General features: G+C 30.1%; 1 long non-coding RNA gene across 2 annotated transcripts; it reads right to left on the bottom strand.

Moving 5' to 3' along the window:
- Positions 1-4,167: 4,167 nt before the first annotated feature.
- On the bottom strand, positions 4,168-9,234 carry LOC134261161 (uncharacterized). 2 transcript variants are annotated; one of them, XR_009990754.1, is made up of 5 exons: positions 9,135-9,234; positions 8,693-8,752; positions 8,278-8,349; positions 7,333-7,456; positions 4,168-5,710 (listed from the first exon to the last, which is right to left on the bottom strand). It is a non-coding gene; the product is annotated as an uncharacterized LOC134261161 (long non-coding RNA). The 2 variants fall into 2 exon arrangements; XR_009990755.1 differs by lacking the exon at positions 8,278-8,349.
- Between the last annotated feature and the right edge of the window lie 5,608 nt (positions 9,235-14,842).

The following is a 14,842-nucleotide window of genomic DNA, read 5'->3' as shown; positions in this document are numbered from 1 at the left end:
TTTCCCTCAAATATGGCCGCCAAGTGACGTGAAATAAAAACAAAACGTGGATTTATCTATTAGGATTGAGACTTGTACATATTATGAATGATGGGTACTATGACATTAAGAATGACATGAAATAAATAAGTTTGATTCAATTATATAAACAGTTCTTAATCCATACAGTCAAAATGGAGGGCATATATTTTTCTTTATAGGCATAAAGTAACAAACACTTACCCAATCCATCAAAATTTTACTTTCTGAAGAAAAGGAACCCTACTTACTTTGTTGAGTTGACATTCAAATTTTTTGTTTGACAGGTAGACTAATGGTTTCTGACTAGTATAATGAGAACTTTTTATTTAAGAGTCATCAGATTGTTCTGATATTTTGGTTAAGATATCTGCATGACATCAATTAATTTGTTCATACAAAGGCGATAAAAGCTTTTCCAGGTTTCCTCTTTACTCAGATTAGATTGTGTCTTGCTAATATATTCAACATATAAGATACTCATCAAAGTCAAACAAAGGTAAATAAATGACCTTATTAAGTTTTTAGTCAAAAGGTCAAAGAGATGTGGACATCTTGTTTAATTGGACAATTGTTTAGTTAATATTCATCAAACTTCATGGATAGGTTCATTAAACAAACTTCATATATTTTGATTTTCAGGTCAAAGATCAGTGCAATTTTTGCTATACCATTGTTGTCCATGAATATCTTAACAATTTCTGTTATAAAGGATGCTAAAGAAAAAAGACCCATAAATTTCCCAGAAGTAATAATTTTTAAAACTATATATCCACATTAAATTGGGGAACATTTGAAGAACCCTTTTCCTTTATAAAAATGTTCCCCCAATTTAATGTGGATATATAGTTTTAAAAATTATTACTTCTGGGAAATTTATGGGTCTTTTTTCTTTAGCATCCTTTATAACAGAAATTCTTCAAAATTGCTTGAAGAATTCCATGAGTTTAACTTATGGTAAGAGCCTTCCTTAGGTTAACAAGTGTATGGTTGATAGCAAATGCTTAATCAATATATTGATATTAAAGGATATTCAAAACTGTATGATATTGAAACTTTAAATATGTACAGGTCAGGCAATTTGGAAATTCTGATCATCACAAATTATATTTGACTGTATTAAAAGCAGTGATTTTAGATAAATATTAAGAAGATTACACAAACACTGTACTTTCACACTCTGTTTTTACAAACATGAAAAGTTTGAATTACTAAGGATTAATCATAATGACATAAAAGACAAGACTTACAAAATAAATATCAAAATACTCAGTCCTCAAGCTTGAAAGTTTTTAAAGATTGAAAGCCTGAGAGTCTGAAAGCCTAAAAGTCTGAAAGTCTGAATCTCAAGATTCAATATAAATTGTATTTTGAAGGATTGAAAGTCAGTATATGATTTGCTTGTAAAACTCTCTAAAATAAAGGAGCACATTCAGTGACATATTATAGAAAGAGTAGGAGATTTTATAATTACCTAATTCCTTACAAATAAAGAATATCACTATGAGATCCTTATAATGAAGTTTTACTGTAGCAGGAATACATTGACCTTTAACCTGAAAAGTCAATAGAGGTGTTAAGATATTCATGGACAACAATGGTATAGCAAAAATTGTGCTGATCTTTGACCTGAAAATCAAAATATATTAAGTTTGTTTAATTAACCCATTTATGAAGTTTGATGAATATTAACTAAACAATTGTCCAATTAAACAAGATTTCCACATCTCTGACCTTTTGACTAAAAACTTAATAAGGTCATTTATTTACCTTTGTTTGACTTTGATGAGTATTTTATATGTTGAATATATTAGCAAGACACAATCTAATCTGAGTAAAGAGGAAACCTGGAAAAGCTTTTATCGCCTTTGTATGAACAAATTAATTGATGTCATGCAGATATCTTAACCAAAATATCAGAACAATCTGATGACTCTTAAATAAAAAGTTCTCATTATACTAGTCAGAAACCATTAGTCTACCTGTCAAACAAAAAATTTGAATGTCAACTCAACAAAGTAAGTAGGGTTCCTTTTCTTCAGAAAGTAAAATTTTGATGGATTGGGTAAGTGTTTGTTACTTTATGCCTATAAAGAAAAATATATGCCCTCCATTTTGACTGTATGGATTAAGAACTGTTTATAATTGAATCAAACTTATTTCTTTCATGTCATTCTTAATGTCATAGTACCCATCATTCATAATATGTACAAGTCTCAATCCTAATAGATAAATCCACGTTTTGTTTTTATTTCACGTCACTTGGCGGCCATATTTGAGGGAAACTCAGAATTCTCTGTCCATGTTAATTTATGGTGTATACCTTCATCATTTGACATACCTCATTGGCTTTTTGTATTTTGATTGCCTAAATCAGAGCTTTTCATACATAGAAAGAGGACAAAAAATGAATACAGTGAATTTATTGCAATAATACCTACATGTTTGATACATGAAGAGAATTTTTTTTTCATTCCTTTTTGACCTTTGGATTGACCCTGAATAGGGATACCATTTATTTTTTTTTTGGCAAGTGTAAACTATATACTGCATGACTAAACATGGTTTGTATATTGAAATATGAAATGGTTTCTTTAATGCTTAAATCATTATACTCCTACGGTCCTAGTGAGAATTATGCTCAATCAACTTTGTGAAATATTCCCAACTTCCAATGCTTCTTATTTACATTAAAAAAAAACTGACTCAAATAAAATAGTTTTTTTTTTCTCATTTATTTTACAAGGAATTACATGGTAACAGTGAATCTAATCATTTTTTTTAAACTGGTTAAAGTAATGTTTACAATTGTCTTAAAATGCTCAAATGCAAGTTTATTTCATAAACAAATACCTTAAGTGTATAGACTAAATGTACTTATAGATTCAATATATAGATTAACCCCTTATAAATAGTAAAAATCATTTCTTAAACCTGATTTTCTTGCCTATTCTCTCATGCATTACCTAATTTGAGTTGAGTATTCTCAAATTATTGATTACATGAACAAACAAATTTAAGACAAAACCACAATATATGCTGAATGCCCTTAAATGGTTACATATGTAAGATGTATAACACATCATTTACAAGTTTTAAGTCTACAAAATTTTAAGTTAACCATATTATACAATAAGACTACTTTTTCAAAGTTATGAGAAATTCTCCACAAAAAAAAATGTATTTATGCAAAAGATAAATGTTAGGGTACAATTTCAAAATACATTTTATATGAATCACATAAAGAACATATCAAATCATTTCTTTGTGGTTGTTTTCCATTGGAACATCTGTTAAGAAACATTCTGTTTTGTCTTCTTCTTTTTTTTCGATACATAAAAAGCGTCCAAAAATCATTTGGAATTGTTGTGTTAAACCCTGATAGTCAGAATTTTAAGAGTTTCTGATGTGTGCCCTACTTAGAAATGTTTACATTGAAACAAAGATGAAACTCATAATTGAATTAATCAGCAAATATAAACTCATCAGGTTTACACATGCTTTTCTAACACATCATGTACATTTTTTTTCTACTAGTATGTCTTTGTTCACAAAAAAATTGAAATCAACAGTACTTAGCATTCCATATTAAGAAATATGAACCCTAGCTATTAAAAATCTAAAAGTATATTTGTGCATCAATGCAATATGTTTAACAAAACAATCTCTTTCACTGTAATGAAAATTGTCTTCTTCATATAACATGCAGATGAAGAACTTCTTTGGATGATGTAATTTTCACATGTAGAAAAGAAACTAATTCAACTAAAACTAAAAGACAGTCATTAAAATTTTAAGGACATTAAAGGATGATATCAAGACTGAAGTCCAGGAATTGATAAAATGCTACAATTATCATCCAAAGATGTATATGTTTGGATTTATTTTTTAATTCACAAGCAAATGATATGCTGCCATTTAATCTTTCAAACTTAAATTCTATACTTTTGAATTAAAAATTTCAAAATCTAAAGGAGTCTTCCAAATACCTATCTACATGTATTTATGACTGAAGGTATGTAAATCACCAGAGTTGCTGTAATGCACCATTTGAATAAAAGTCATATCCACATTCTTGACTTTTTTCCCTAAACCTTATTTCAAAACATAAATTATTCCAACCAGTCTTTATCTACCCAGATAATAAAATTTTTACAGAATTCTAAGGTATTACATAGTAATAGTCATATAAACACCCTTGAACATTGTACATTTGATTAACATTTCAATCCTTTCCTAAGAATTTGCACCTAATTTTTATAAAGTCTATAAGTTATCACACAATGTTTAAGTTATTGCATTACAGGACTCAAATCAGTAATCTCAGTTAGTAACTAACTTTTACCCAGGAGTAAATGATCCAAAAAATCTATAGAAATATCTTATTGATTCTTCATCTGTGTACTTATGATGTGAAGTTTGTAAGTTACAAATTATTGTCAAAGAAGTCATCTCAATAATCTTATGCTTTGACCTTGACAAAGTGTGCTAAACAACAAAGTGTATTCCTACAACCATTCTATATGTAATTAGTATGATATCCACATTCTTGACTTTTTTCCCTAAACCTTATTTCAAAACATAAATTATTCCAACCAGTCTTTATCTACCCAGTGATAATAAAATTTTTACAGAATTCTAAGGTATTACATAGTAATAGTCATATAAACACCCTTGAACATTGTACATTTGATTAACATTTCAATCCTTTCCTAAGAATTTGCACCTAATTTTTATAAAGTCTATAAGTTATCACACAATGTTTAAGTTATTGCATTACAGGACTCAAATCAGTAATCTCAGTTAGTAACTAACTTTTACCCAGGAGTAAATGATCCAAAAAATCTATAGAAATATCTTATTGATTCTTCATCTGTGTACTTATGATGTGAAGTTTGTAAGTTACAAATTATTGTCAAAGAAGTCATCTCAATAATCTTATGCTTTGACCTTGACAAAGTGTGCTAAACAACAAAGTGTATTCCTACAACCATTCTATATGTAATTAGTATGATGAATATGGTATGATAAAGATATTCAAGATATTATTAAACCACAGATTATGAGACACTTGCATCTTTATTGGGGGTCTTATTGAGACCAATTTTAAATTCAAAATTAAACATGATACATACACAAACAAAATATATTTACAATTCCAGGAAAGTTAAATAATAACATTAAATCCAGCATCTGAATATCTGTGTAATTTCTAGGGGGTTATAGAAATAAGATGAAAAATAAAAGGTTTAAATGTGTAATTCCCATACATAACAACAGTCATCAATATGAATTGGTCAAAATAAAAGTCACATTCAGATACTTTGAGGTCCGTGAGAATTAGTTTTTAAAGAGCTCATGCTATCAGAAATCATATTTTCAATACTTGATTTGACTAGATCTCAGTCTGATAAATAGCTACATCTTATCCATACTCAGTGTCTGACAGTAAAAGATACAATCCTGGGTCCTTTCTTTGTCATCCTGTAAACCACAGTCTATGATCGTACTTAAATTGGTTGGAAATCATATTTATTTATGTGCTTCTTAAATCCTCCATCCATCTCCTGTTTGATTTTCTTGTTTCAGTGTTCCAAGAGAGGATATTCTGTTAGTCTTTGCATAATCTGATAGTCTTTCACCATTCTGAGAGTAGACATAGATCATTTCCATAAGCCCTCACTAGAGAATCCTGAAAAATAAAAAGAAAATGTCTTAGTTGAAAAAAAAAAAATGTTATATAATAAAAGCTTGATGGAATTCTAAATATAGACAAAAAAGGTATAAATACAAGTTGTTACATCAGATTTTGACTTTTCATATTAACCATGGGTAACACCTCCAGTAAAGAAGAGAGTAAGGGAATGAGTAAAATTCAGTTTGGAGAGAGAATTCTTTCAGAGAAAGATGTAGACAGAGGTATACCAGTTAAAATAAAAAAGATGGCACTATTGAGATAATTTCTCAACAAGAATATAACCAAATATGTCCAGAAAAGAGTGATCCTAATGTTGTCAGAGATTACATAGAAAGACCCTTGATTGCAGAAGAAGCTAATGAAGAATATAACCATTTATTACCAAAGGAGGGTAAGAATTACTTGGATTACCCTGAAAGACCTTTGACTAGAGAAGAAGTCAAGTTTATAGATGATAACAGAAAACAGTTGTCAGAAAAAAAAAGATTGTTAAAGACACAGGATTTTAAACCCACAAAACCATTGGAGATACAAGGATTACAAGATACAAGGATTAATGGAGGAAGTCCAAACTGAACTCTTGGAAGACATTAAGGCTCATTATGAGAGTAACTTTCCAGTGTTTGTTTATTACAAAATTATGTATTCTGATTAAATAAAAAGAAAAGTTTTCACTTTCATTTGTTGTGCGTTGACCATTTAAATTGACCTTATGGTCAAGATTGTGATATATACACTCTGATAATCATCTATGATGTCTCTATGATGTTTACCTCAAAAAATTGAATCAGGGTATTTGTGTTCAAAGAGCTGAAGAAACTTAATACAGACAGATCTAAGATTTTGGAAGCATACATATTAATGAGGTTAAAGGAGATATAACACTTGAATTCATTACAACATTATTAAAAAGAAAGAACACAAACTCATAGAAATGATATTGAAAGTACCTTTTATGAATAAAGTGTCATGCTCCAAGGTATTATTTTTATAAACAGGATAAGGTTTACAGTAGTCCCATACACTCATAAGAAGATCTTGGGTAGTAGAAACACCAGGGAATTTTAATTCCACACAATCAGATTATCTTACATCAGTTATAAGGTTACAATCTTTATACATAGTTAAGAGGGTCATTAAGATCTCTTTTCTGGTCATCCTGATGTGCTACATTATAGTATTCTTTCTCTGTGATATAATGTTAATATTAAATGGGAAATTCAGAATTCATCAGCAATTGGAGTCAAAACTTGCTATCTTTACCAACTATGATATTAAGGAAGCTGGGGGAGGGGGGGGGGGTTTACAAATTAGCCATATTTAACTTATTCTATAGATATGCTATCTTCAGCTGTTAACTATCATTTGGCAAAGAAAACTTTCATACATTTTAGTTTCAAAATTTGATCATGCATTTTTGTATATATATTGAAATGGAGCTCTTCTTCTTCTAAAGGAGATCAATATAGTCTAAAAATGACCATGACCACCAAGCCCTTTTTATTTAAATATATCATTTACATATCAATTCAAAATTATAAACATGCATATGTAAAAAAAAAATAAATAAAATAATAAATAAATATATATTAAATTGTATCTCATTGCAACTTTACCTTCAAGTTTGTTTCTATGTTGGTTGACTGACTGTATATTTCCAAAGGAAGGGCAGACAGGCTGAACTTCATAGAGAATGGATTATAGATGGTTAGGAACAAAACATATCTTCCAGGTTGAGGACTGTATAGAAAATAAAACCATTTTGTTAATATGACAGAGTACTGTGTGAAACAATGCATGTTTAAAAATTGAACAAACATGTACAATGCCAAAAAAGTTCATGAAAATGTTTGTTTTTAATCTCAAAACAAATTGTTTTTAACATTAACTCCAGATGAAAAAAGTTCATCATGTTATCTTTAGATAATAAAAAAAAAAAGCACAATTACTGTATTGATATCACAAATAAAATGATTATCAAATTAATTATTTAGACACTAAAAGATTTTTTATTAACAGCAGATTCAATTTTGTTTAATATCTGACAGTACTGCATACAGAAAAATACATCTTTTTTTAGCATCATCACAGTACAACATGTAGTCCTTAATTTTTTGAAAAGCTCATTACTAAGAAACAAAAGTGAAAATGAAAATATATGTATGCCATATATCCCACATATTTAGAATCAAAACAAAAAGTAAATAACTTAGGATTAATCTTTTGTAAATTCCTCCATTTCTCTAATTAGATTCCTAATTAATATCTCTTTGATCACCATTTAGTAAGTCTGAATTCCATGGCCATGGGTAACATACATAATGAATTATGAAATTAAATCATATAATTTATACAAAAGGACTTATTAATATTCTGAAGATCCCTTAATCATGTGTTAATATATTTTAGGTTAAATAAGGGTGTGCTTATATGAATGTAAGTTAGAGACAACAGATCACATAAGTATTACACAGTAATTAAATTAACCATATAATCATGCTTAAATGCAAAGATGACCTTCATAGGAAATGTAAACAATCTAAAAAACAAGACAAACTTACCAGAGATATCCAAATATATGCCCAATAAGTCTATCAATTAAATAATCCAGTGAAATAACATCTCAGCTGATCCTGAAAAAATCATACAATTCAGTGATACACAATTAACCTCATTTTACAATGTAAGTAAAGTAATAATTTACAGACAAAAGGGACAGAAATGTAAAAGATGGCATGTATTTTACCAAAATTTAGAGAACATTTTTCTGATTTAAATTCAATATCATGGAATGATCCATCATAGAAATATTAAATGCACTCTGAGTTACATGCAGGTTATACATGTACAAGTGTAAATCACATGAAATGAGGATAAATACAGTACATTGACATTCAAAACAGAACTTTACATAATTATGATTAAATGCAAAGATGACCTTCATAGGAAATGTAAACAAAACAAAGACAAACTTACCAGAATTATCCAATTATATGCCCAATTAAATAATCCAGTGAAACAACATCTTAGCTGATCCTGAAAAAAAAAAGCATACAATATTCAGTGATACTCAATTTAACCTCATTTTACAAAGGAAGTAAAGCAACAATTGACAGACAAACAGGACAGAAAAACATGTTTAAATGTAATGCAAAATAATATCTCTTATATATGGATACCTATACTCTAATCAATCATATTAAATGTCATTCGTAAAATGTATTTTTTAAGACAGATTTATTTAGGATCGACTTTTTAAATGATAACATGAATAGCACGCCATACTTTAACCACATGTCAAAACATTCTCTCAAATTACACAGAAATGGGTTATTTAGCATAGCTGACATTAAACATATAGGTGAGCGATAACATAATCACAATCATAAACAATGTGAAACAACTTTAAACGACCTACACTGTGGATTACAAGCCTTTTTCACTGGGGTAAAATCCTGCCGAAATTCGCCATGGCTGCCCGAAACCCCGAACCCGACTGTATAAAAGATGAAGTCATACAATAACATAACACTGATGCAGTATTACATGATTTTTTTAATTTTATTTCTTAAAAACTATAAGGGGAGTTTACCAAAAAAAAAATTAATAAGAAAAAAAAATTAAAGTTATTTTAAAAAAGTTAAAAAAATTTATAAGTTTTTTAAAAAAAAGTTTAAAAAATTTAAAAAGAAATTCTAAGTTTTTAAAAAAAGTGACCTGGTGTTATAACTTGAGAGACATAACACACACATGTTTTTTGTATTGTGTGTTATTTGTTATTGTCTTTCAGTAAAAAATTCAGTTCAAACCGGTTAGGCTGGCTAGACTAGGCTGTCTAGACTGTAAATGAAAAAGTGTGACGTCATAATCACATTCTTGAAATGTTTTGCACACGGCGCATTTACCTGTGCAGCTAGCATAAACAAAACGTAGTACAAACGTACCAATGTAAACACAATGTAAGCGCCCCGTATTTAGGGGATAGGATAGGTTAGGGTTCAAAGGGGTTAGGGTTAGAGGGGGCTAAGGGGGATAGGGTTAGTTAGGGCTAGGGGGTTAGGGTTAGTTAGGGTTAGGGTTAGTTAGGGCTAGGGGTTAGGGTTAGTTAGGGTTAGGGGGTTAGGTTTAGGGTTAGGGGGTTAGGGTTAGGGTTAGTTAGGGTTAGGGGGTTAGGGTTAGGGTTAGGGGTTAGGGTTAGTTCGGGTTGGGGGGGTAGGGTTAGAGGGGTTGGGTTAGTTAGGGTTAGGGTTAGAACTGCAATCACTTGACCCACCTATCCCCCTTAACCAATCAAAATTGATCAAGTGATTTCTCTCAGCCAATCAGAATGCGGTCCTATCGGGACGGTTTATACTACTTTTGGCCACACTCAAGTACCCTTTCCAAACTTTGCATGCATAAAAATATTACCTATATGCACCTTTATGCAAAATATCTTAGAGGTACTCGCGTGTGGCCAATATGAATTTTACATTTTATGAACGTTGAGCTTTCAGAAATTGAAGCAAGGTCCTCCATTTTAATAGTAATTATAAGTTCATCATATGCGTAAATGCCGAGGTGTTTGTCAGCTCTTTGTGGCGTGATTGCAATGCTTTGATGTTTTCCAACAGATTTACACATTTATCGTGAGTAGAATTTGATAAAAAAAATTATAGTTTATCTTGAAAATTTAACTTAAAGTCTACCCCAAAAATAAGGATAAACGTTAACGACTGTACAGCTGTAAAACGTCACATAAAACTTGTGAACAAAAACGGTATGCCTATATTCTCAATCTACAAGTCAGGTTAAATCGATAGCCAAAATACAATATGAAATACTTGTAAACGTTGTAAATAAAATAAGTATTATTCTGCTTGCATATTTTGTTCATTTTTATACAGGAAAAGCAAGTAGAGCAAGTCATTTTATATATATGCACCGGTAGATATTATTGCGCCGTGTGATTAGGTCACGTATTGACCTCTGACCTCGGACAAACTTCATACAGAATTGAAGATATTTGTTCTCCGTATGTTTATATAATAGAGAGATACCACAAATGTATATATATATATAAAATTCAAAATTACGCTCTTTTCTTTCATGCTTACATACATGATACATTGATGACGTCATAATATGTCCGTGAGGCCTACTGAATCTGAGCAAAAATAATTTGAAGAAGTTTGTCAAAATAATTTTATAATTAGGAAAAAAAGTGTTGAGAATTGATTTGTGTCGAGTTTATAATTTGTTGCCAGCACTAGATGTTGAATGTAATACCTTGTTTCAAATCTTTTTTATTAACATAAAAAAAGCCTAATCCGAAGTTAATATCTAAAATTCATGCAACTCTATGACAGTGTATTCTAGGATTCGTGAAAGAGTAAATAGTTTGATTTGTTTACACACTGATATTTCAAATGAAGAAATATATTGCATTTATGAATATTATGCATTCAAGATTACAGTAAATGTTAGTTATCTAACATTATTTTTAAAATTATAAGCTCTAAACGCTTGCTCTCTCTCTGTGACGTCGCGCCTAGTATTGGGGTTTGAAATTGCGTAACTTGTAACACTGTGAACGACGGGCGTTGGTATTTTTGGTCATTTTGTCGTTTTAGCTACATGGATTTTTCTGGCAATTTGTACCAAGCTTCTTTAAATTCCTGTGATGATGTCACACAACATTCATTAATAAATTTCTAATTTACGGACTGTTCCGACTGTTCGTAAAATAGGAAGCGTTCCGTAACATGCTGTAATCTTGATAAGTTACAAGAAAAGATAGAATGTTTGATAAAGATTTTTTACTATATAACAGGTTCTCTTTGTAAAACTAAGTTGATAAATGAAATGTGCAAATCAAGAAGTAGTCAAATGTTTCTTTAAAAAATTATAAGCAAGCAGTAGGAGAGATTAATAGAGCGATTTTGATGTCTAGTCGGTTTTGTTACTAGGGCACAAATATGCGTATTATGGTATTTAACCGGGCGTATAACAACAATGTGAGATGTATTCTCTATTTGCTGGGAAAACTTTAAACAGATAAGATATTATTTTTTAAATGTGCATATAAATAAAATTTTGTATTTAAAGAAACATTTAAAAGTAAGCACTTTTTTTCATATTCAATAACGTTAGAAAAGTATATTTTGACGTTACAAAATCAGCCTCATTTCTGTGCGCGACGTCTCTCTTTTTCTCCGTATAGCTTTTCCCTTCTTTATTAGCCTATTACGATGTCTTAAAATTTTTTCTTTGGAATTGTAATTTACAAGATCAACTTACATATTTGACGATGTCCTTTATGAAGTGTAAGAACCATTTCATAAATAGTAAAAGTATTACACAATTTTGAAAAGGGCTTATTTATAGAAGCAGTTTTTACGTTATTTTAATTTTCTGCAGGGGGGAGTGGGAGGGCATACCTTTAAATAATAATACGACGCAGATTTTTTTTCCAGAACGAAAAAAAAAAAGAAAAATCTATTGGTAATCTATTAATTAACTCTGAAAATGAATAATTCCGGATGATCTACATTATAGAAGAAATACGTCTCGTAACTACTATAGAAACTGGTCAAATGTGTCCGAAATTCCGTAACATCTGAATGCATTTTGAGTTAAATACCGAGATTACCCGATAAAAAGGTGTCAAATGTGTCCGAAATTCTGTAACATCTGAATGCATTTTGAGGGAAAAACCGACCGAGGTTATCAGATTAAAATTAAAAAAGGTGTCAGACTCACGATTTGCACACATTTAATGAATAAAAATAAACATGGATTTTGAACCCTAATCACATCTAGGGTGATCAGACATAGCATGGATCGGACAGATTTAACAAACTGGATAACTGAATTATCTATAGATAGAAGAAAATCTCTGCGGAGATGTGAAAGTGTTACTTGGGGATGACAATTATTAAAAATAAGTGATGAAAATATTAAGCTTTCATTATCACTACATTTTATATACATACCACCTGTATATCTATAGTAAACGCAAATTGGGACATATATTTTTGTTACTTAGAATGCCCCTTCACTATGACTGGTAGTTAGGTTGGTTTCGCTTCAAATATAAAAAAAAACTGTGGCAAGGTAGTGATTTTCATGGATAAAGGAGCAGGAAAAGAAAAAAAAAACGGCGATAAAAAAATCTATTAAAAAAGTAGAGGAAGTGGTCGAAATATAATTCGTTCCATTCCCGAGTACATGTAGTACTATTCTAACCATGCTGAGTGTGCATGGCGATTTTAAAAATATTTTTTTAATATACACACATGAGTGTGATATTGGAGACAAGCAACAATCCTTTGCTGATTAAAATACTTGATTTTTTTAACAATAAACACAGACGCAGATTTATTTTAATGCAGTACACAATGATATAATTTAAGATAAAAGGATTAAGACGCATGTCTTACCCCCCCCCCCCCCCGCGCAAAATAGAAGCGATCTAGCGATATAGAACATGAGAATTAAAGATAATTAATCAAATAAATGCACTGTATAATTTTGCTTAAAGGACAAGATACCTGAAAGAAAAAAAAATCTAAATTCAAATGCGTGTGATATCAATATTATCTAGCGAACTACGATATACCTGGTAATATAACTAGAAAAACTCGAATTTAGAGATACAATTTATATATACTTATCTTTGAAATCAAATTCATTTTACTTACAACCCCCTCCCTTTCTTTAAAACTTCAGGAATTCTGCAATACATATATTCTATTGTCAAAATGCACGAATAAATCGGGGTTCGTCACATACACAAAAACATACTTTCCCAATTTGATAATTCTACTTCTTTATGATAGGCCCAGATTTTTGTTAAGAAAAAGATTTAATGATTACTGCGCCGGGCTTCACTTTTTATTTATCCAGTCACAAAATCTGAAAACTTTCCAGAATTTATTATTTCAGATAATAATTATGTTATATAATGCAGTGAAATATGTCTAAAGTATTAAATACTTTTAAAACTACGTGTACAGAAAAAAACAATTGTAACGCTTGGGTTTACAGAGGTAAGAAGTTACTGTAGAATGTTCTATTGCAAAGGACTTTTTACGATGTTATGACGTTACGTTACAAATAATGACGTTCCTCATGTAAATTTCATTCAAAACAATGCCATACTGTCAAATCTCTTCTTGAAAAAGTATTATAGATATCTAAAAAAGGAAAACAGTTCTGAAAACTACAAGTCTACACTATCTTTATTTAACTTCTCATTGATTTTTTAGTTAAGGCATATTTCGATGGTTCGTGGCTTTAGCTCTTTGTCGACAATTCAGTGTGTAAATAATGGCCTAACATTTGGTATGAAAAACCTCAGTGGGATTTGGCTTAATGATTACATGTGTATATGGTGATTCCTGAAAAGGTCATTGTATCGACCTTTGAACGAGGTTGTTAATGTTCATGTTTCATCAACCTTACTTCGTTTTAGTAATTGTTTATACTTATAGATCATGTTCAGATCAACTGAGAGATCAACTGAGAGATGTAAACCCCGAATGCAGGTGATGAAGGTAAATTGCTGCATATGTAAGAGAAGATAACGATTGAATTCGTTTATCATAAAGAATGTTTTAGGGAGGATAACATAATTTTTTTCTTGCTATATATCAAAAATGAAACTGTACTTTGCAAAATGATATTCGAGAATTGTAAATCAGATGAGGATACTCTAAAATTCAAAAGAATTTTAAGACAATTTGAAATCACAAAATTTTACCAACATCAACAACATAAAAAACTTTCGAATCTTTATATACAATCAATCCTCATGATACATTTAAGTTCAGGCTTTTTGACATCATAGTGGGTCGCTTTTTCAATAAAAATTGATCTCGTACTGTGAATTTATTTATTCTGTCATTGGTCATTTGCAGAAAAAGTGTTAATATCAAACTGATTGTACTTTCAACTAATCTGATGTTGATATTTGACTGAAAATATATATGTGGTTTTTTGGAGACCAGGTCTTTCAACAATCTATTGGAATTCCCATGGGTACCCATTGCATTCTGCAATTAGCAGATCTTTATTTGTATTCATATGCAGCAGAATTTGTGCAAAATCTTATCACTGAAAAGAAAAAATCACTTGCCATACATT

The sequence above is a fragment of the Saccostrea cucullata genome, unplaced genomic scaffold (genome assembly GCF_032062105.1).
Source record: "Saccostrea cucullata isolate Sc308-1 unplaced genomic scaffold, CSIRO_AGI_Scuc_v1 ctg11930, whole genome shotgun sequence".
In the NCBI taxonomy this organism is placed as follows: Eukaryota; Metazoa; Mollusca; class Bivalvia; order Ostreida; family Ostreidae; genus Saccostrea; species Saccostrea cuccullata.
The sequence above is the reverse complement of the archived record's forward strand: the minus strand, read 5'-3'. Positions and strand labels throughout refer to the sequence as shown.